Genomic DNA, 20,608 nt, shown 5'->3' with positions numbered 1-20,608 from the left:
TGGCCTCTCTTCTCCACTTCTCCAGCTTGGATCTCATTTGTGTTCCACTTCCCAGTCTTCCTCCAGGATGACACAGGACTTCTCATCAATCTCTGGTGCTGTCAGCACAGCCCCTGCTGCTGCCCCTGCCCCCTGCCCACCCAGAGCTTCCAGCTGGCTGGGCTCCGGGCTGGGGGGGCAGCAGGGGCTGTGCGGGGCAGCTGCCCGGCTCTCCGGCCCCAGTGCGGGGGCTGCTGCTGCCGTCCCTGTCCCCGTGCCCTGATGCGGGGGCCGCCGTGTCCCCGGCTGCTGGCCGCGTCGCCGGATCACAGCCGCCATCCCGCTCAGGATGGCACGGGAGCCGCGCCGCAGCGAGCGCAGCAGAGCCTGGCCGCGGCCCCTGGGGCTGTGCGGGGCTGCCCGGCTCTCTGCTGCTGCCGCCTGCGCCACAGAGGCAGCACAGGAGTCACGGTGCTCCTCAGCTTCCTGCGGGGCTGCCCGTGACTCGCAGTTGGACAGCTGCACGGAGCAGGAGAAGGATGAGGACCAGCTGGCCCTCTGCGGTGCAAACGGCCCCCCTGGCACAGCAGCTCCCTCCGTGCCCGCAAGCCTGGCCCCAAGCCCGAGCGCATCCCTCACCTTCTGCCTCCCAGGGAATCGCAGCCACTTCTTCTTGGGCTGGACGCCCACGGTGCTCTTCTCGCTTGTCGCCATCTCCGTCACACTGTGACACTTCGCTACTGCGGGAGATGCTGTCTCCTTATAGAACAGCTCTCTCTCCTGGCAGTAGCACCCCCGGGCTCTCGGTGCCCTTTTATAGCCTCCCGCTCACGCCGTGTCCCCAGGTGTCACAATGGGCTCTGGGCACACGCAGCCACACGTCACAGAGGAGCCTGCAAGGCGCTGCTGTCCCCACGGGCCACTCCCCAGCAGCCCCAGGACAGCGGCGGGCTAGAGGGGGCTCAGAACCAGCTGCAAACCGGCTGGAACCGGCTGGGACAGCAGTGTGCAAAGAGGGCGGTGACAGAGCTGTCACACAGCCTCTCGCAGGGACACATCAGGGACTGCAAAAGCAATCAGTGCATGTGCCATAGCTTTAAAAAACTGGGTTTGCACATCATGCACAGCTGTAAAGTTGTAGAAGGCATCGCTGCAGGCTGAAATTTGTTTGTAAATAATTAGAAGGTAGAAATGCTTGTGGAAACTGTTCTAAAAAATCCTTTTTCTGTCCAAAAAATAATTTTTTTGGTGTCTATTAATGCTGATCATTGCACACTCAGCAGAGAATTCCCTTCTCAAATCAGGATAGAGGCCCCACTGAAAAATGCAGAGGCTCTTGCCCATGGAACATGTGCAAGCCCAAGTTTAGGGTCAAGAACTGTGGTGTGCAAATACTGGGCTCATTGGGAAAAAGGTTTTCCTTCCAGCAGAGTTGAGAATTCCATTTGTCCCTTTTTTAATGCAGAGTAAAACAGAGGAGAACTCTCACAGTTCAGGAGGCAAAGGAAAGAAGTCCAGAGATGAGCTGTTGGAATACAATTTTCAAAAAAGGCTGAAATGTTCACACAGCTCCATTTGAAACTGGGAAATTGCAAGAGGAAGTGCTGGTGAATACTCCCATTTCGGAGGGCTTGGCTGGGCTCTTGGGAAGGACTTGTTCCCTGGGAGGGTGGGGAGGCCCTGGCACAGGGTGCCCAGAGAAGCTGTGGCTGCCCCTGGATCCCTGCACGTGTCCAAGGCCAGGTTGGACACTGGGGCTTGGAGCAGCCTGGGATAGTGGAAGGTGTCCCTGCCCATGGCAGGGGGTGGCACTGGATGGGCTTCAAGGTCCCTCCCAACCCAAACTGTTCTGGGGTTCCATGATTCTCTGGTTCTACAAACTACTGTGAAACATTTCACATCGGCAGGTAGAAGCCAATTCCATCCTGCTTAGAGATCCAATGACAACATTTGATGTATTTACATCTGTTAGAACTTTGTCATGACTCTGGAACAGGAGATTCCTCTAAAATGTAATAGTGGGATCTTAAAATCTTTCAATATAAGGATTTAATGTGTGCCATCTACCAATGATGACTCTGAATGAGGCTGCATGTGACACCCTCCAATATTAATTTAACAAATAATTCTTCAGGATATTTGAATGACAGTGAATTTACTGTCATTCACAAACTCTGACACTGAAATTTCTTGGAAGTCAAAATAGAAAACAAGTTGGATTTACCTCTCCAAAAGACAACATATATTTTATAATTTTCAAATTATAAACATGTAAAAGTAGAAGAAGAACCCAGTGAAGCAAATTAGGAAGAACAGAGCTCTCTAAGGGATCCCTGAATATTTCTTCACAGAAAATCACAAGAGCTCTCTTAAGCATTGAGTAAATGCTTAAGTAAATTGAGTACCCATTAAGCATTGAGTAAATAAACATCTGTGATTTCCAGGCTCATTGTCATGCAAGTTTTTTAAAGTTATCCATAAACCCTTTAAATATGTTTGGCATTTCTATCTCTTAGAAGCTGTTGGGAAACTTTTGTTACACTTCTTGAGGTGAATAAAACACACACTTGCTCTGAAATATTGCAAAGCAAAGCACAGACAATTGGTGTCTTGGTTCAACCCAGGCAGCACCTCACAGCCCCTTGGTCACTCCCCACCAGTGGGATCAGGAAGAGAGTTGGGAGGGTAAAAACTGGAGTGGGTTGAGATCAAGGCACTTCAACAGGGAAAGCAAAAGGCACCACATGAGCAAAGCAAAAGAAGGAATTCCTTCTGCCCTTCCCAGGGCTGGGCAGCTGTTCAGCACCTCCAGGAGAGCAGGGCTCCATCCCACAGAATGGTGACTTGGGAAGACAAAAGCCATCCTTCCAAACGTCCCCCCTTCCTCCTTCTTCCCCCCACTGCATATCCTGAGCATGAAGTGACATGGTCTGGGATATCCCTGGGGTCACAATGATGCCTTAATAATTTTGGGGTTTTTTCTCTTCATGTGTCTGTAACTTGGTGTAGTTCTGTGCTCTTACAGAATGCTGAAAACCTCTGTTCCCAACACATTTAATCAAAACAAAGCTCTTGGGACAGAGATTCAAGGACGTATTCATTACCCTAGGGCCAGAAAATATCTAAAGAACAGTGGAAAGGGGGGAGCAGGGCCTGGGGTGGTCAATATCATCGCCTGAAGGTGTGATTAGAGAATTAGGGACCAATATGCTAATAAGACAAAACTTATAAAAGATAAAGAGCTTGTGACCTGGTGTCCATTTTGGGTGTAGCCCCTGAGGGAGACTTTGCTTTCTCAAATGTACCTTGAAGGCCTTGAAAAAATTTGCCTGCTTTTTATACACCTAATTGCAGGGACAGGGAAAGGAGTGTGGGCAGTGCCTCCTCTGAGCCTCAGGGAACTTCCAGAGGAGGATCCAAGGCAGCCCCAAGACCATCTGGCAGGCCTGGAACAAGGCAGGCAGCTCTGAGCAGCCTCCATGGCCCCAGCAGAGCTCGTGTGGGAGGGCTGAGTGCAGGGAGCAGCATCAGCTGCCTGTGTGTCCCAGCTGGAGCAGCAGAGCCCAGCAGAGGCAGCCCATGGCCCCGGGCAGCACAGCCCCCGTGCTCTGCAGAGCAGCACCCCCAGCTCTGTGGGGCTGTGGGGAGCAGGGCAGGGGCTGCAGCAATGGCTGCTCAGGCCAGCACAGCCGTGATCCCCTGGGAAAGGCTCTGTGGGCAGCTGGGATGTGCCAGGAGAAGAGCAGGAGCCCCTGTGTGTGTGCACAGGAGTCCTGGCAAGAGCTGGGGCAGCAGGAGCTGCCTGAGGAGCCCCGGGGCAAACTCTCTGCTGCTGTCCTGGGCAGTGGGGCTGTCCTGGGGCTGCAGGAGATGCCAGAGCTGAGGATCTCCTGAGCATTCCAGACACAGAGTCACTTTCCCTGACCTCCATTGCTTCCCATTCTTGCTGCAGGGCCAGATAGGACTGGGCTGCTCTGCTGGGCTGGGGCAGAGGTAGGGAGAGGCTGGACTGGGCAGTGCCAGGGAGAGGAAAACAATGGACCCTTGGTCATACAAGTCCAGGCAGTGTCAGAATGGTTCCATGGAGCCCCAGAGTGTCACAATGATCTCCCTTATTCCATGGGCCCTCAGAGTTCACAATGTCCCCTTGGTTCCACGAGGCCCTGAAGTGTCCAAAGGGTCTCCATGGTTCCAGAAGGCTCTGCAGTGTCACAATGGCCCTTGGTTCCATGATGCACCACAGTGTCAGAATGGCCCTTGTTTCTATGGACCCCAGAAAGGTCTCCTTGGTTCTGCAGTATCACAGTGTACCCTTGGTTGCATGAAGACCTGAAATGTCACAAAGCTCTCCTTGGTTCCATGGTTCTCCACAGTGTCACAGTGTCCCTTGGCTGGTTAGGGTCCCATGATGTCACAATGGCCCCTTGGTTCCAGGAGGCCTTGCAATGTCACAATGGTCTCCTTATCTTCATGGGGCCCCACAGTGTCACAATGGCACCTTGGTTCCTTTAAGCCCCACAGTGTCACCATGGTCCCCTGGGTTACACGAGGCCCTGCAGTGTCACAATGCACCTTTGGTTCTATGGGGCCCTCAGTGTCTGTTTTGCTGCTGGGCAGTGTCAGTACCAAAGACAGAGACACCAACTGAGGGAACAGTGTAATTTATTATAACACAAAACTGCAAAGAAGAACAAAAGGATAAACTCAGCAATGCACAGAATCATTAGCAAAGAATTACAAAAGGATAAGATGGACAATGCACCCAGTCATCTCTACCAAAGGTTGCCTGAAGGGATTTAGAAAGATCCATCACCAGTTACCCTCAGACTTTACCATCACCCAGCCCCACACATCAGCTGGGGAAGCTGTCACAGCCAAGGACTGCAGAGCCACTCTGGACACTGGGAATTCCTGCAGCTGTGTCCAGCCACAGGTGAGGCTTCCAACCTCGCTGGGAGAGAGCCCAGCTTGGAGAGTGCTGAACAAACAAACTGACAGCACTTCCAGTGCAGGAACATCTGGATTCATTCTCCTCTTGGATTCCCCAAAGCCTGGCCAGGGCTCAAGGAGGAACCAAGGGAGTTGACTTTGATCCTACTCCCTCAAACAAAACCACATATGGCCTTGTCCAGTTTCTAAATACAGAAAGGTAAAACCAGGTTTCACCAGTGAACAGATACATAGATCATATTACTAATAATGTTTCATTAATGACAAGATACAAATACAACCTTTGGTAGGAAGGTTCATCTAGAGATAGCTTTGGCTCAGGGCCTGTTGTTCAGGCCTTAGTTCTTCAATCAGTCCCTTGACCTACAGATGAACGTCAATCTTCATAATAATTGTTTTAATAACAGAACCTTTGATTTAAGTATTTGGCATAAAGGCATTGTCTCTTGATCTTCAATTCAGTGCTGTTCACGTTCATTACTCAGAGCTATGATTAACATTCCTTTAAAAACGTGCCTAATTAGTTGCTATTCTCTACGTTATTTATGAAGTCTCCTTTTTTTCTTGAGACTCTCTCTCTTTTTAGACAAGTCTCAATATTCCATTTTCCAGCACAAAGTGTCACAACAACTCTAACATGGAATCATAACACACCAAGTGCAAACACTACAATGATTACAGTCACTGCCAAAAATGCATTTCACAGCAGCCTCCAATTTGGCAGCCATGGAGTCAATCCCACCAAGAAGAATCTTCTTCCTTCTGCCGCCCTTCTTCTGCTCTTTCTATCAAGGTCATTCCTGACTGTTGGACTCCAAACCCATCACTGATACAAGTGCAACATTCCTGTCCTAGAATAGCACAGGTTCCTCCCTGGACAGCAAGCAGATAATCCAAGGCCATGTAGTTCTGTAGAGCTCCAATTCGTGTTTATTGGAGCTCATAGGATGTGCTATTCAATATTTTAACATTATCATTTGCTATTTCTTCTAATAATTGATTTAGCTCCTTAACATAAACTCTACAGGACAAAGCAATATACATGGGACATGGGATGAACCAGAATCTTTGGCTTTCTGAAATCAAAGGCACTCTTGGGGTGGCAAATGTTCCCTTGGCCCCAACTCTTCCCTGTGGTTGTTGCCAAAGTACCCAAAAGGGTGGCACTGCAGCTTAGAGTGGTGTAACACTGACCCTGAGCAGCTCCAGCGCCCTGAGTTCTATTGACATTGTGAGTGATGTTCAAGCACAGAAATCCATTCACATTCTGGCCTCTAATTGTAACAGGGTAAGTTTCTTCTGAAGGCAAATCCTAGTGAATCCTGTAAAACCGATAAATGTATTCCTTTGTTCCACAGAACACTTTAATTATCCCTGCACTGGCTCTGTTACAAGTCAGAGCCCCTTGAGAGAGTTCTGCCACCCTGTAGCATGGGCCCTCCAAGGGAATCCTGTTCCTCCCAACATTAGTTGAGAACATACCCAGTAATTAGTTACATTGAGTACTGTCCTCACTTTGATCTTTACATTTTCATAAGAATTCTTATGACTAATCCCTTGGTGAAACTCCAGAGGTGTTTCTGGCAAACAAAGATTCTGGTTGACTATCAAGATACAACTTACAGACTTAAGCAGTACTTCAGTGACAAGGTTATTCACTCTTTTTCCTCAATCTCATTCAGGTCAGGAACAATAATTCCACTGTCCATGGAGCTGGCTCCTTTTTAATTCCACAATAATGCCCTCAAGGTCCTTTGCTGTTCAGCTTCACCGCGGTGTCTGTGGGTAACAAGGCTTGGTGGGGTCCTTTCCCCTTCGGCTGGAGAGCTGCCAGGTCCCAGTCCTTGAGGTGCTCCAGGCTCCTGGCTGGAATTCCTGTGGAAGGCACTCAGGGTCACATCAGCCTTCACATGGAGCCCTGTGGATCAGAGCATTTTCCAAAGGGAACGTTGGGGCAAACAGGGAGATTTGGTCTGGCAGGATCTGTGAAACAACATCCTATAACATCTACTTGTTCTCCCATAGAACACTTGGCTGCAGGGGCATCTTCCCATTGTTCCTGCCCAGGTTTCAGGATTCAAACTGCGTTGTCTTTCCCCAGAGCTGTTCCTTCAGCTGGCTCAGGAGGGTCATTTGGCCTCTGGACCCACACCTCGGTACCATTATTAGGACTGCTGGATCCAAACCCTTTATCTTTACAAGCAGCAGTGATTTGAGGTGGATCTCCATTTTTTACAAATGTCTTTAAAACTGCAATATCAATAATGGTCCTACCCTGTCATGGGGTTGAATAATCCAATCTTGTTCACTATTGTTTAACAGAATTACTTGAATTTCTCCTTGATAATCTGCATCAATTCCTCCTCCCATGACATGAACACTTTGCAAGGCCAAGCTGCAGTGAGCAGTTATCAAACCAAAGTGTTCTGGAGGAATCTGAATTCCTGTTTTGTTATTGATAACTCTCATTTGCTTCTGATTTATCCTCATTAAACCTAATGCATAAAGGTTTATGCAGCTTCTGGAGTGGACCTGTAAGGGGTTCTCCACCAGGACAGGTTCCCATCTCCTCATTTTTTCATCTGCTCTTTTAACAAATCCTCTATCCATTCTACAAATCCTACAGCTTGTGGATAGTGTGGTATATGAAAAACCCAGCAGCCTTAATCACTTTATTTCTCACAGTAACAGACAAAGCATTCCATATCACAGTATCAGAAAACCCTATAAAAATAGACAATTTCATCCCATCCTCCTTTATTCATTATACACAAACTCGCTAATTTTCTCACTGTCGTTCAGGTCCTGGCCAAACATTTTCTGTAGGGTATTTAGTGTTACATCCCTGAGCAGCAAAAGGTAACAAACTGTCAGCATTATTTCACATTATTATTTTGTTTGTATCTATATATATATATATATATACCTACATAAATACTTATTTTATTATATTTTTACATATAATTTTTATGATATATTTATTTATTATATTATTTCACTTGCACAAAGAAATCTGAGCTCAGAATTAAAAACTTCCGTTGCTCCATGTGGGAGCATTCCAAAACCAATTGTTCCTTCTGTTGGTGCTTTTTCCAATATACTGTTAGCAAAATTTATCCTCATCTTCCCAAACTCACAAGATCTTTTCCTTTTTCCGTATGCAATTTTGGATGCATTTTAATACATCCAGCAGATCAGCTTCTTTTAGCTGACTTCCCCATTGCTCACACATTGCTCTGATCTCAGCCCACTCCAGAGCGAGCAAAATATAGGGAAGGTCTTCCAAACCAGGAATCTTGGATGGGACCAATTCCGTACATTAACATATAAAAAGTGACATTTTGCTGTGATCTGGACAGACTATGCCAATGTTGTTTTGCCAGTGGGCAGGGCCAGCACCAAAGACACAGACACCAACTGAAGGAATCAGTGCAATTTCCTATAGTTTAGAGCAGCAAAGAATCGCAACAGGAGAAGCTCAGCAATGCACCCAATTATTCCAACCAAAGATTGCCTGTAATGATGTCCCGGGTTAATGATAAGACTCTCTCTCCTCCGAGAGCGAAGGGCCCCGACACCCCCTCCCCCACCCACAACAGAACCTCTTAGATGGAAGTGAAGAAAAAACTATTTATTTGACAAAACCACACAGAGTGCCCTGCAAGGCACAGGGGAAGGGGAAAACCAAGGTGAAAAGGAGTTATTCAACCTGATTAAAAAGTCCTTGTCTCAGACGCAGCCCCTCTCCTCCTCGCCCCCCCCGGGGCCGGGTGGAGCTCCCTGGAGAGCTCTGCTGTCCTCTGGCCCTCCTGGGTCTCCGGGTGGCAAAGCAGATCGAAGAGAAGGGGTCCAAACGAGAAAAAAGAAAAAAATGAAAAAAAACACGGGAACAGAGCTCACTCCGACCCCCGTCCAGCACGCAGTCTCTGCCGGGCGACGAATCCTCCCCCGGAGCGAGGCTTGGGGAAAATGTTTTCAAAACAACCCGCGTTTCTCTCTTCGGCTTGGTGTCGTTAAAGAGACAGGACCACACATTTTTCTCTCTTGGGCATATAAGCCAACGATAGGGGATAAAGGATTATCATAACATCAATCCAAGACAAATGATTTAGAAAGATCCATCACCAGTTACCCTCAGACTTTACCATCACCCAGCCCCACACATCAGCTGGGGAAGCTGTCACAGCCAAGGACTGCAGAGCCACTCTGGACACTGGGAATTCCTGCAGCTGTGTCCAGCCACAGGTGAGGCTTCCAACCTTGCTGGGAGAGAGCCCAGCTTGGAGAGTGCTGAACAAACAAACTGACAGCACTTCCAGTGCAGGAACATCTGGATTCATTCTCCTCTTGGGTTCTCCCAATGCCTGGCCAGGGCTCAAGGAGGAACCAAGGGAGTTGACCTTGACCATACACCCCCAAACCAGGCCAGATGTTGGATTTCATGGCCTTGTTTAGATTCTAAATACAGAAAAGTCAATACATGATTCACTAATTAGTGGATACATCTATCACAGTGCTAATGATCATGCATGTTTTGTTAATGAGTGGATACAAAGATAACCTTTGGTTGGAAGGTTCATCCAGAGGTCACCTTTGGCTCAGGCCTGTTGTTCAGGCCTCAGTCAGGCCTCTTCTTCAGGCCTTGGCACTCCAGGGATGTGGTTTAGTGCTGGGCTGACTGTGCTGGGTGAACGGCTGGACTTGATGAGCTCAGAGGTCTTTTCCAACAGAAGGGATTCTAGAATTCCAGGATTCTATCTGCTGCATTCAGCTTGGTCCGTGTTAGCAGCATTAGTTTGCTCAGAAATTCCCTCTTGGTCAGCTCTTGAGGCCTAAGGCTTCAGGCCCTTTATCTCCTGGTGCTAAGCTGCTCATGCTGAAGGAGACGACTCAGAGAGGCGAATACAGTTCATCCAATTCCTTCTGGGACACTGAGAGGGGAGGGTGTGAAAACAGGAGCATTGCTTGGTGTCACCTCCTCTCTGCCCTTCATGCCTTTCAGTGCTCTGAAACAGCCAAGAGCTCTCTTCAAGAGTGCAAGGAAGCAGCTGTTCCTTCTGCCAGGTCTGGCTCTCTCCAGTCTCTGCTCTTGACTGCTTTTGTCCCTCTTGCTGTGCCCTCTGTTCCTCCTCTGCTCGCTGGCTGCTGCCCAGGACTGTGGAACTGGCCCAGATCAAGTGCTTGAGAGCCTCATTTCTCTGCCCTTGGAGCTGCCTGGGCACAGCAGCCTTTTCCATCTGCAAGCTCCATGTGGACAGGGAGTGCCCAGCTCCGTTCCTTGCACAACCTCCAGGAGCCCAGGGCCTGCCATCTCAAGTCCCTGCTGGCACTGAGGGCTCCCAGGTGCCTCAGGCTGCTGTGACACCACTGCAAACAGGAGGCAAGAGTGGCAGGGGCTGTGCTCAAAGTCAGCTCCATTTGCTGCTGCTGCTGCTGCTGCTGCTGCTGCTGTGGGGTCATTTGTCCAGCCCTGCCCAGACTCAGGGATCAGCTCCAGGCCCTGCTGCTGCTCCCTCGGGATCAGCCACAGTTTGGTTGTTGCTCTCAATGCCAGCAGAAGCAGTGGCTGAAGTACCAGGTGCTGACAGTGCCCCAAGCCCCGGGGCCAGCGGGAAGGGAGCTGCTTCACATGAGAACCAGGAGCAAAGGACATTTCTTTTTTAGGACATGCTTTCTGGTTTAAGAATAAAAAAAAGAAAAGAAAAGAAATAAAAACCTAGATGAAATATGAAAGATAAAACAAAACTCAGGTGTGTAGTGTAAAATCTTTGGATTAAGAGGTAACTGACCTTTTGTAAAAGAGAAGTCAGTTATTTACTTTGTCAGTGTGCCAACAGCATGGATCTATCTTACTGACCTCATGTCCTAAGTTGCAATATAAATGTAGTTAAGTATTCTATTACCACCAGCTGTGGGCCATTAGCTGCTATCACCCACTCCGGATGACAGGCAATGAGCCATCCGTTAGCTATTATCACTTGCTAATGACCCACCCCGCATGACAGGCAATGGGCCATCAGAGACCCACCGTGTGACTCATGGACTTATCTCATCCCATTGTGAGATGCTCTGCCGAGGAGAGAAGAGCCAGGTGTTCCCACCTGGATATAACCTAGCCTTAGAACTGCCTGAGCTAGCCCTGTCTACTGGGTTCCCAGAAAACCAGAGCTACTACTAGATCTTCAGCTGAAGACTAGACCTTCACAAGATCACCGCTTCAACTAGACTACTTCAGTTAAACTGCTACTACCACCCTAACAGGGTGCTAGGTTGTATCTGACTTTGTCAGTGCTTTTCCTTGTATTATTTCACTTATTTTTAATTTCAATCTTGACTTGTGATCTCCCACTGGTTTGTTTTCAAACTAAGACATATTTTGGCGCCCAACGTGAGGCACAACCTGGGGAAACTCAGAAATCCTATCACCATGATGGTCAGCTTATCTATATGGGTGCTGTATCTCGCTCTCTATATTTTTCCTCAAATGAGAAACTATCTGCCTGTCGTATTAGTCCTGTTGCGACCAGGGAATGGCATGAAAATTGCTCTTTTGGTTTATTATGCCTATTGCGTGGTAACCTGTGAGGCGATGAATACCATTCGGAACATATACTCAAGTTTATCTGCCTAGCCTAATCCGAGCCACTACATCTGGGACCTCCTCAGCAATCATACCCAGCCTCTGGGGTTAAGAGGAGAGAGCGGTTTCTTCCAGCCTTTCAGGTCAGGCACAGCCATTTTTGAAGATATTGAGTTCTCTCTAGATGCTAGGGATGGCATAATCTTTTTGTTAGTTCTGTTTTCCTTTTTCTCTGCAACCAGCACTGTGTACCTCATGCTGAAGATCAGAACAATATCTTGTCTTTTTGAGGAAGAGAAACAAAGCAAATCAGCAGGAAAGAGGAAAAGAACCAAAAGAGCAGTAGACGTCTCAACACAGACCATTACCAAATCAGAACAGCCAAAGCCTGTAGCAGTTGCCCCCGTCCAGAAAAAAAAATCAAAGAACAAATCAGTCCGCACAGCGACTGATGAGGATGCGGCAGGACCATCTCACCCAGCAGAAGAGACAGAGCCGGAGATCATCACTCGCTCTCTATCCCTGGGGGAGCTGCGGGACCTACGGAGGGAATTCACCCAGCAGGCAAACAAGTCCATCTTAACCTGGCTGCTCCGTATCTGGGACGCCGCCGCTAATGACACTATTTTGGATGGAAGTGAGGCCAGACAACTGAGATCCCTGTCTCAGGATGTAGTCATTAACCAGGAGATTAAGAAAACCCAAAAAACTCTCAGCCTCTAGCAGCGATTGCTGGCAAGTGTACGGGACAGATACCTGTGCAAAGAAGACCTCCAGATGCACCAAAGAAAATAGAACACAATAGAACAAGGTATCCGATGCCTGAAAAAATTAGCCGTGCTAGAGATCATTTTCTCGGACAACGAGAGATTCCCCAGGAGCCCAAATAACGTCCAGTGCACTTCACAAATATGGTTAAGATTCGCGCGGCTTGGACCAGAGATATACTCTCGTTACCTGGCAACACTGCAGTGGAGGGAAGGCGAAGACCAGGTGGGCGTGTTAACAAACAAACTGAGAATTTATGAAGACACTGTCACCGCTCCACTACGCGCTCAGGTCTCATCAGTAGAAACAAACCTGGCCGAGCAAGTCCGGAGCTTGATTGAAGAGAGCCTCCAAAAACTAAGGAAAGAGTTCAAAAAAGGATTTTTCCATGCCACACCGAAACCAACCCGAGTCTCTGCCATCAGGAGCAGACGTCCCCCAGCCAGGGAAAGAAGACAAACTCCACGACGTGACCTCTAGTTTTTCCTTCAAGAGCATGGGGAAGACATGAGAAAGTGAGATAAGAAACCCACCTCCTCCTTAACAGCCCAAGTACGTGAATTGAAAACAAAAACATCCACTTCAGGAAGCTCATCTAGGTACAACACTGCCCCAATCTCTTGTAGACAAAACCCCTGACAAAATAAAAAAAATAATATAACTAATCCTCTTGAAGGAACCTCAGAAACACATTTACGGGAGAAGAGCACCACGCACCAAAAACAGGATTAGAAGAGCCCTGCCTCTAGCCAGGTAGAGGAAAGGGACAATCGGATCTATTAGACTGTGTGGATCCGATAGCCTGGCACGTCTGACCCACAAAGATACACAGCTTTGGTTAATACCGGCGCTCAGTGCACCCTGATGCCATCCAGGTATGTGGGGACTGAATCCATTTCTATTTCTAGAGTGACAGGAAAATCCCAGCAGCTGACTGTACTAAAAACTGAAGTGAGTTTAACTGAGAACGAGTAGCAAAAACACCCCATTGTAACTAGTCCAGACACCCCATGCATCCTCAACATAAACTATCTCAAGAATAAATATTTCAAAAACCCAAAGAGACATCGCTGGGCTTTTGGGATAGCAACCGTAGAGACAGAAGACATAAGACAACTAAATAACCTGCCTAGTCTCTCAGATAACCCGTCTGCTGTAGGACTACTGAAAATTGAAGAACAGCGAGTACCAATTGCTACAGCAACAATACATCGCCAGCAATACCACACTGACAAAAACTCTATAACCCCCATCCATAAAATAATTCGAAAACTAGAGAGCCAAGGGGTAGTCAGCAAAGCTCACTCACCCTTTAACAACCCTATATAACCAGTGCATAAATCCAATAAAAAATAAAAACTAACGGTGAATTACCGTAGCCTAAATAAAGTCACACCACCACTGAGTGCTGCTGTACCAAACATGTTAAAACTTCAATATAAGCTAAAATCCAAAGCAACAAAGTAGTATGCGACCATTAATATTGCCAATGCCTTTTTCTCCATTCCTCTGGCAGCAAAGTGCAGGCCTCAGTTTACTTTCACCTGAAGAGGTGTGCAGTACACGTAAAACCGACTGCCCCAAGGGTGGAAGCACAGTCCCACCATCTGCCATAAACTAATCCAAGCTGCACTAGAAAAGAGTAAAACTCCAAAACATCTGCAGTATATTGATGACATCATTGTGTAAAGAAACACAGCAACAGAAGTATTTAAAAAAGGAGAAAAAATCATCAAAATTCTCCTAAAAGCTGGTTTCGCCATCAAAAAGAGCAAAGTCAAAAAACCTACCCGAAAAATCCAGTTCCTGAGAGTAAAGTAGCAAAACGAACGACGTCAGATTCCTTCTGAAGTCATCAATAAAATCATCGCGATGTCTCCACCAACCAACAAAAAAGAAACGCAAGCTTTCCTAAGCGCCATAAGCTTTTAGAGAATGCACATCCCTGAATACAGCCAAATCGTGAGTCCTCTCTACCTCATAACCCGCAAGAAAAATAATTTCCACTGAGGCCCTAAACAGCAGCAAACCTTCACCCAAATCAAACAAGAAATCGCTCATGCGGTAGCCCTAAAACCAGTCAGAACAAAACCAGAAGTAAAGAATGTGCTTTACTCTGCAGCCGAGAGCCATAGTCTATCCTGGAGCCTTTAGCAAAAGGTGCCTGGCGAAACCCGAAGTCGACCACTAAAATTCTAGAGTCAAAATTACAGAGAGTCTGAAGTCAACTACACTCCCACCGAAAAAAAAATCTTAGCAGCTTACAAAAGAGTCCAAGCCGCCTCAGAAGTGATCGGCACAGAAACACAACTTCTCCTTGCACCCCGACTGCCAGTGCTGGAGTAAATGTTCAAGGAAAGAGTTCCCTCTACTCACCATGCCACTAATACCACGTAGAGCAAATAGATTGCCCTCATCACGCAGCGTACCCGTATTAAAAACCCAAATCGCCCTAAAATTCTAAAAATTATAACAAACTAGCCTAAAAGTAAAACTTTTAAATTATCTTCAAAAAAAGCAAAAGAGAAAGTAGCACGTGCCGAAAAAGCACCCCCGTATAACGAACTACCAAAGAGTAAAAAACGCTATGCCCTCTTCACCGATAATTCCTGCCGAATTGTAAGCGCAAATCGAAAATAAAAAGCTGCAGTATAAAACCCCACACGACAAGCTGTACAAGCTACCGAGAAACAAAGTAGATCGAATCAAATCACAAAGCTTAAAGCCATCCAACTGGCTTTAAATATTGCTAAACGAAAGAAATAGCCAAAGCTTTATCTCTACACCAACTCCTAAATAGTAGCCAATACACTGTGGAAATAGTTAGATCGCTAAAGAAAAGCTAACTGGCAGCGCAGAAAAAAACCCATCTAAGCCGCTAAGATTTAGCAAGACATTGCCACCCAGGCAGAAAAGCTAACCGTAAAAGTTCAACACGTGGATGCACATGTACCTAAGAGTCGAGCTAATAAAAAACATCGTAACAACGAGCAAGTAAACCGAGCTACCAAGGTAAAAGTGTCACAAATAAATCTAAACTAGCAGCACAAAGAAAAATTATTTCTAGCTCGTTAAACCCATAATACCTCTAGTCATCAAGAGAGAAATGCAACATACAAATAAGCTCGTGACCGAGGAGTAGACTTAACCATAAACAACATCTCACAAATCATCCACAGCTGTAAAACCTGCGCTGCAATCAAACAAGCCAAGCGAGTAAAACCTCTGTAATATAGTAGACGATAGTCAAAGTACAGGTATGGGGAAGTATAGCAAGTTGACTACATCACACTTCCCCAAACCCGCCAAAGAAAGCGCTACGTGTTGACCATAGTAAAAGCAACCACAAGATGGTTAGAAACCTACCCTGTGCCTCATGCTACTGCCCAAAACACCATCTTAAATCTAAAAAAGCAAGCCCTGTAAAAACATAGTACCCCTAAGAAAATCGAGTCTAACAATAAAACCCATTTCAAAAATAACCTCATAAGCACCTAAGCTAGAAAGCACAGAATTAAATGGATATACCACATCCCCTATCATACACCAGCTGCCAAAAAAATTAAACAATGCAACAAACTACTTAAGACAACTTTAAAAGCACTTAACAAGAAAACCTTCAAAAATTAAAAACTAAACTTAGCAAAAACCACCTAAATAGTTAACACAAAGAGTTCTATCAATCGAGCTAATCCTACCGAGTCCAAACCTTTACACACAATAAATAGAAATAAAGTCCCTGTGGTACACATAAAAAGTTTTTTAAGAAAGACTGTTTAGATTAATCCCACCTCAAAAAAAGGCAAACCCATTCGTAGAGTGGTTTTTGCCCAAAAACCTAGTTATACTTAGTGAGTGATGCAAGCAGATAAAAAAACCCGTTGTGTCCCACAAAAAGACCTTATCTTAAGTGAAAACTGTGTAAATAATAATAAAATAAAGAGTAGATAATGTCCTAAGTTGCAATATAAATGTAGTTAAGTATTCTATTACCACCAGCTGTGGGCCATTAGCTGCTATCACCCACTCCGGATGACAGACAATGAGCCATCCGTTAGCTATTATCACTTGCTAATGACCCACCCCGCATGACAGGCAATGGGCCATCAGAGACCCACCGTGTGACTCATAAACTTATCTCATCCCATTGTAAAATGCTCTGCCAAAGAGAAAAGAGCCAGGTGTTCCCACCTAAATATAACCTAGCCTTAAAACTGCCTGAGCTAGCCCTGTCTACTGAGTTCCCAAAAAACCAGAGCTACTACTAGATCTTCAGCTGAAGACTAGACCTTCACAAGATCACCGCTTCAACTAAACTACTTCAGTTAAACTGCTACTACCACCCTAACAGGGTGCTAAGTTGTATCTGACTTTGTCAGTGCTTTTCCTTGTATTATTTCACTTATTTTTAATTTCAATCTTAACTTGTGATCTCCCACTAGTTTGTTTTCAAACTAAAACACCTCAGCAGCCTTTTTTAATAGATTTTGGTGTTTGTTTCCAGTATTAAGTTATTTTAAATTGTGGTTGAAGTATTAGAAAATTGCTTTATGCCCTACCGAGCAGGACTCGGAATCTAAATTCTCCTGATCCCCATCTCATTAAGAAGATGCCCTTCCTTCTCACCCTGTGAATGAGCTGTGCATTCCCTCTGAAATTGTCAGTGGTTTTTAAAAGACTCAAAGTCCCACTTACAGCTTTTTGCTCTGGTTTGGAAGTGGAGAAGGACAATTCTTCATCCATCAAATCCAGAATGCACTGCCTTAGGAACACAGCCCACTCGCCAGGTTTGGCTCACTCGTGGCACTTCTAGAGGAGGAAGAAAGTGCAATTGCACAATTCCAACCCAAAAGGAATGAAAGAGTGGGACAGACAAAACATCCTGTGGACATACAGGCGTTCAGCTGGGACTGTGGAGTGTTGGGGTTCTGGCCAATTGGATGTGTATCCCTCACTGCAATCTCTGGGCCTGCAGGAGAGTCTCACTCACCTGCATAAGCAGAAAGCTCCGTCGGTGTGCTCAGAACAGGCTCGTCTGATGCAAAGCTGTCAGAGCAATGGGAGGGCAGAGCAGGCCCAGCCGTGCCCAGGGATGAGCCCCAGCAGAGCCCTGCAGAGCCCAGAGCAGCCTTAGCATCTGCAGAGCCCTGCTGGAAGGAGAGAAACCAGAAACTGCCCATCAGCTGAAGGCTCCTGTCCCACTTGTCCCAACTGCCCACAGTGCCCAGGCCATGCTGGCTGACCTCAGAGCTGTGCCCAAACCTCCCCATCATTGCTGCCTGTGGGAGGAGAGCAGGAGGGCAGGACATGTGCCCAGCCTCCAGCCAGCCATGGAAGATCCGCCTCCTCAGCAGCTGCCCAGAGCCAAAGAGGAGCTTGGCAGATGACTGAAGAAGTTTTGCATCCACACCAGCAAAAGGGGAAAACTTTTGGGGCCCAGCCAGGCTGTGCAATGCACAGATGTGGGAGCATCCCCCTGGCTTTGAACTCACCTGCAAATCGGGTATGGAGTGTGTCTTTGAAGAAAGTGCCACAGTCAAAGCTGATCATCTTCAGCTGGCTGGTGTCCAGGTCAAGGAAGAGGTTGTCATCCTTGAAGTCCTCCTTGGTGTCTCCAGCTGCAGCTCCACCTGGTGCAGCATCTCCAGGGGCTCCTGCTCCTTCCCTGGGGGCCACACCAGGCTGTCAGTGTTCTGCCCAGGGCCCCAGACAACAATGAACCAGGACAAGCAAAACCAGGGTGGATGGTGGCCACCAGTGCTTGCCAGAGCAGATCTCCAGCTCAGCTCCAGCACAAGAGCTGTGAGTTCCCTGATGATCCCTGCTCAGAGCTACAGGCAGGTCAAAAAACATCTGGTTTGCTTTACTTCTGATTGCCAAAAGATGTGTGGAGCTGTTACCTGCCAGGCCCCTGGATCAAATTGTGCATGTGGATCTCTCCCATCTTCTAGGGCAGACAAAGATCCTGCATCCAAGGATCGTTGAAGAGGTCCTCCAGCGATGGCCTGTCCAAGGGTTGCATGGACAAACACCTCTCAATAACATCTTGGCACTCTGAGGAGAGAAACCAGAAACTGCCAGTCAGTTGGAGAAGGGTCCTGTCCACTTTTCCCTCCCCCTCTTCCCATGCCCAGGCCATGCTGGGTGTGGTCAGAGCTGTGCCTAAACTTCCCCATGGATCCTCTGTTTTGGAGGAGGGCAGGAGAGCAGGACATGTGCCACCTCCTCAGCAGCTGCCAGAGCAGGATGCTCATGAGCCTGCTGCTCTCTCCCAGCACTGGTATTCCCCCTGTGCCACAGAGATGAGGATCCACCTTGAGAGAGCCGTCGTGGGAACAAGATCCGCCCCCAGATGATCTCCCGGCCCCTCCTGAATGGGTGCTTCCCGACGACCAGGTGGTACAGCAGGAGGCCCAGGGACCAGATCGTTGCTGCCCCACCGTTGTAGCATTTGAGGTGGATCCACTCTGGTGGGCTGTAGGACAGGGTTCCTATGGAATACAGATGGAGCTCATCAGGGGATGCTGCTGCTCCCAGAGCCTCATCCCACATCCCTGGGCATGCAGGGGCTGCACCAGGGGCACACGGGGTGACCGGCTGCCCTCTCGCCAGCACCTGTGACTTGTGTACAAACTTGGGGTTGGAAAAGAAGCCACTGGGGTTGGCATGAGGCAGCAGAAGCCCTGGGGAGGTCCAATCATGACATGCAAAATAAAACCATTCCCAATGGTGTGGAAAAACCACTCTCATCCCTGCCTGCATTGCCCCCAAAAAACAATTACAAGCCAAGGCAAACAAGGGGAGTGGAGCAGTCCAAGTCCTTCCTCGCCTGCCCACCAAACTGGCTGGGGCATGCGGTCTGACCCCCCTCTTAGCTGCACCCATTGGGGTTTTTGTTGGACTGGCTGCCCCAGCCCCAGCCCCAGCCCCAGCCCCAGCCCCAGCCCCAGCCCCAGCCCAGGGCAGAGTGGGTGGCGAAGGCAATCAACAGGTCTGCAAGCTACCCTGCTTCGACCCCCATTCAAAAGTAACTTGGCTGAAGAGTTAATCCCATGCCTGGCTGTAACAGGAAAAGCGCCGGTGCTACACCCAGGCTGGCCCATGAGATGCCCAGGAGCATCCCCTGGGAGGGCTCACCTGCAAATTGGGTGTAGGTTGTTTTGTTGGAGAGGTTGCCGGGAAGTAACACACGCTCTCACGGAGATAATGGTGTTACTCTGTTTATTTCTTCTAAGACAGGCATTATTATAGAAAACAAGTACAAATTCACACGACAAACTGGCACTTATGATTGGCTATTTGGTCTATGTGCACATCTATCTTAGCTTTCTGATTTGCTGTGGTCTTTAGGCACGTTTCACTTGGCTCAGCTAAAGTTTTGCCAGCATAAGCTGAATTACTGACTGTGTGATTCTTTCTCTATTTTACTTATTTCTTCTACATCTACAATTCTAGTTCTCTTTTCTTTTCTATCTCCTGGGAAGATCATCTCAAAGTTATGAACAATAGCATCCTAGAGTTAGGAACAATAGCACCTTCAGAGTTTGAAACAAGGCTGGTTTGTGCATGCTGCATCTTCTTCTGCATGCACACCTCGCCAATATTCCATTTTCCAACATTGTTTATTGGAGGAAGGCGCCACGGCCAAGGTCTATCAGTTTGACCTGTCTGGTGGCCAGGTCGGGCAGGATGTTCTCGGGCTTTATGTCCCTGTGCAGGACCCCGCAACTGGTGCAGTGCCGCGCAGCCTCCAGCATCTGGCGGAACAGCGCCCGAGCCTCCTCTTCCTCCAGCAGGAACCTCCACTCCACCAGGAAATCTGAGAGGTCCTGACACCGCTCTGTATGCTCCAGCACCAACAGGTAGTTGTTGGGGAGCTGAACCCACTCCAGGAGCTGGATGTCACCAGCACAGCCAGTGGACACCTTGTCCAGCAGCACGATCCCCAGGGGCGCTCTGGTGCCATCAGGCTGCGGGAGGACCACGATGCCATCAGTGGGGCTGAGGCCATGCCAGGGCTCTGGGACCCCTCACCCAGCCCAGGATGCTCTGCGCCCCCCACTCACCCCTCGCCCGCTCTCCCTCCAGGACTCCTGGCAGCTCCCACCCTGCTGGGCCCCGGCTTATCCCCGCTCGGCATGGCCCAGGTTCTGCCACTGGCCCTGCTCACGCACCAGCTCACCCCAATGCCGGATGTGATCCCGAGACACACATTTGATGGCCACGTGCGAGCAAGAGACAGCAGCGGGCTGAGCTCGCCGCCCGCCAAAGCCCACCCTCCTCCTCCTTCTCCTTCTCCTCCTCTTCCTCCTCCTTCTCCTCCTCTTCCTC

General features: G+C 48.1%; 1 long non-coding RNA gene across 1 annotated transcript; it reads right to left on the bottom strand.

Annotated features, from left to right (window-relative positions):
• Nucleotides 1-10,165: 10,165 nt before the first annotated feature.
• Nucleotides 10,166-17,387, bottom strand: LOC146421147 (uncharacterized). Its single transcript, XR_014848803.1, has 3 exons — nt 17,268-17,387; nt 16,973-17,086; nt 10,166-10,603 (listed from the first exon to the last, which is right to left on the bottom strand). It is a non-coding gene; the product is annotated as an uncharacterized LOC146421147 (long non-coding RNA).
• Nucleotides 17,388-20,608: the final 3,221 nt, after the last annotated feature.

The sequence above is a fragment of the Lichenostomus cassidix genome, unplaced genomic scaffold (genome assembly GCF_008360975.1).
Source record: "Lichenostomus cassidix isolate B80296 unplaced genomic scaffold, HeHo_3.0 HiC_scaffold_43, whole genome shotgun sequence".
Classification (NCBI taxonomy): Eukaryota; Metazoa; Chordata; class Aves; order Passeriformes; family Meliphagidae; genus Lichenostomus; species Lichenostomus cassidix.
Note: the sequence above shows the minus strand (reverse complement) of the source record. Positions and strands in the feature narration are given on the sequence as shown.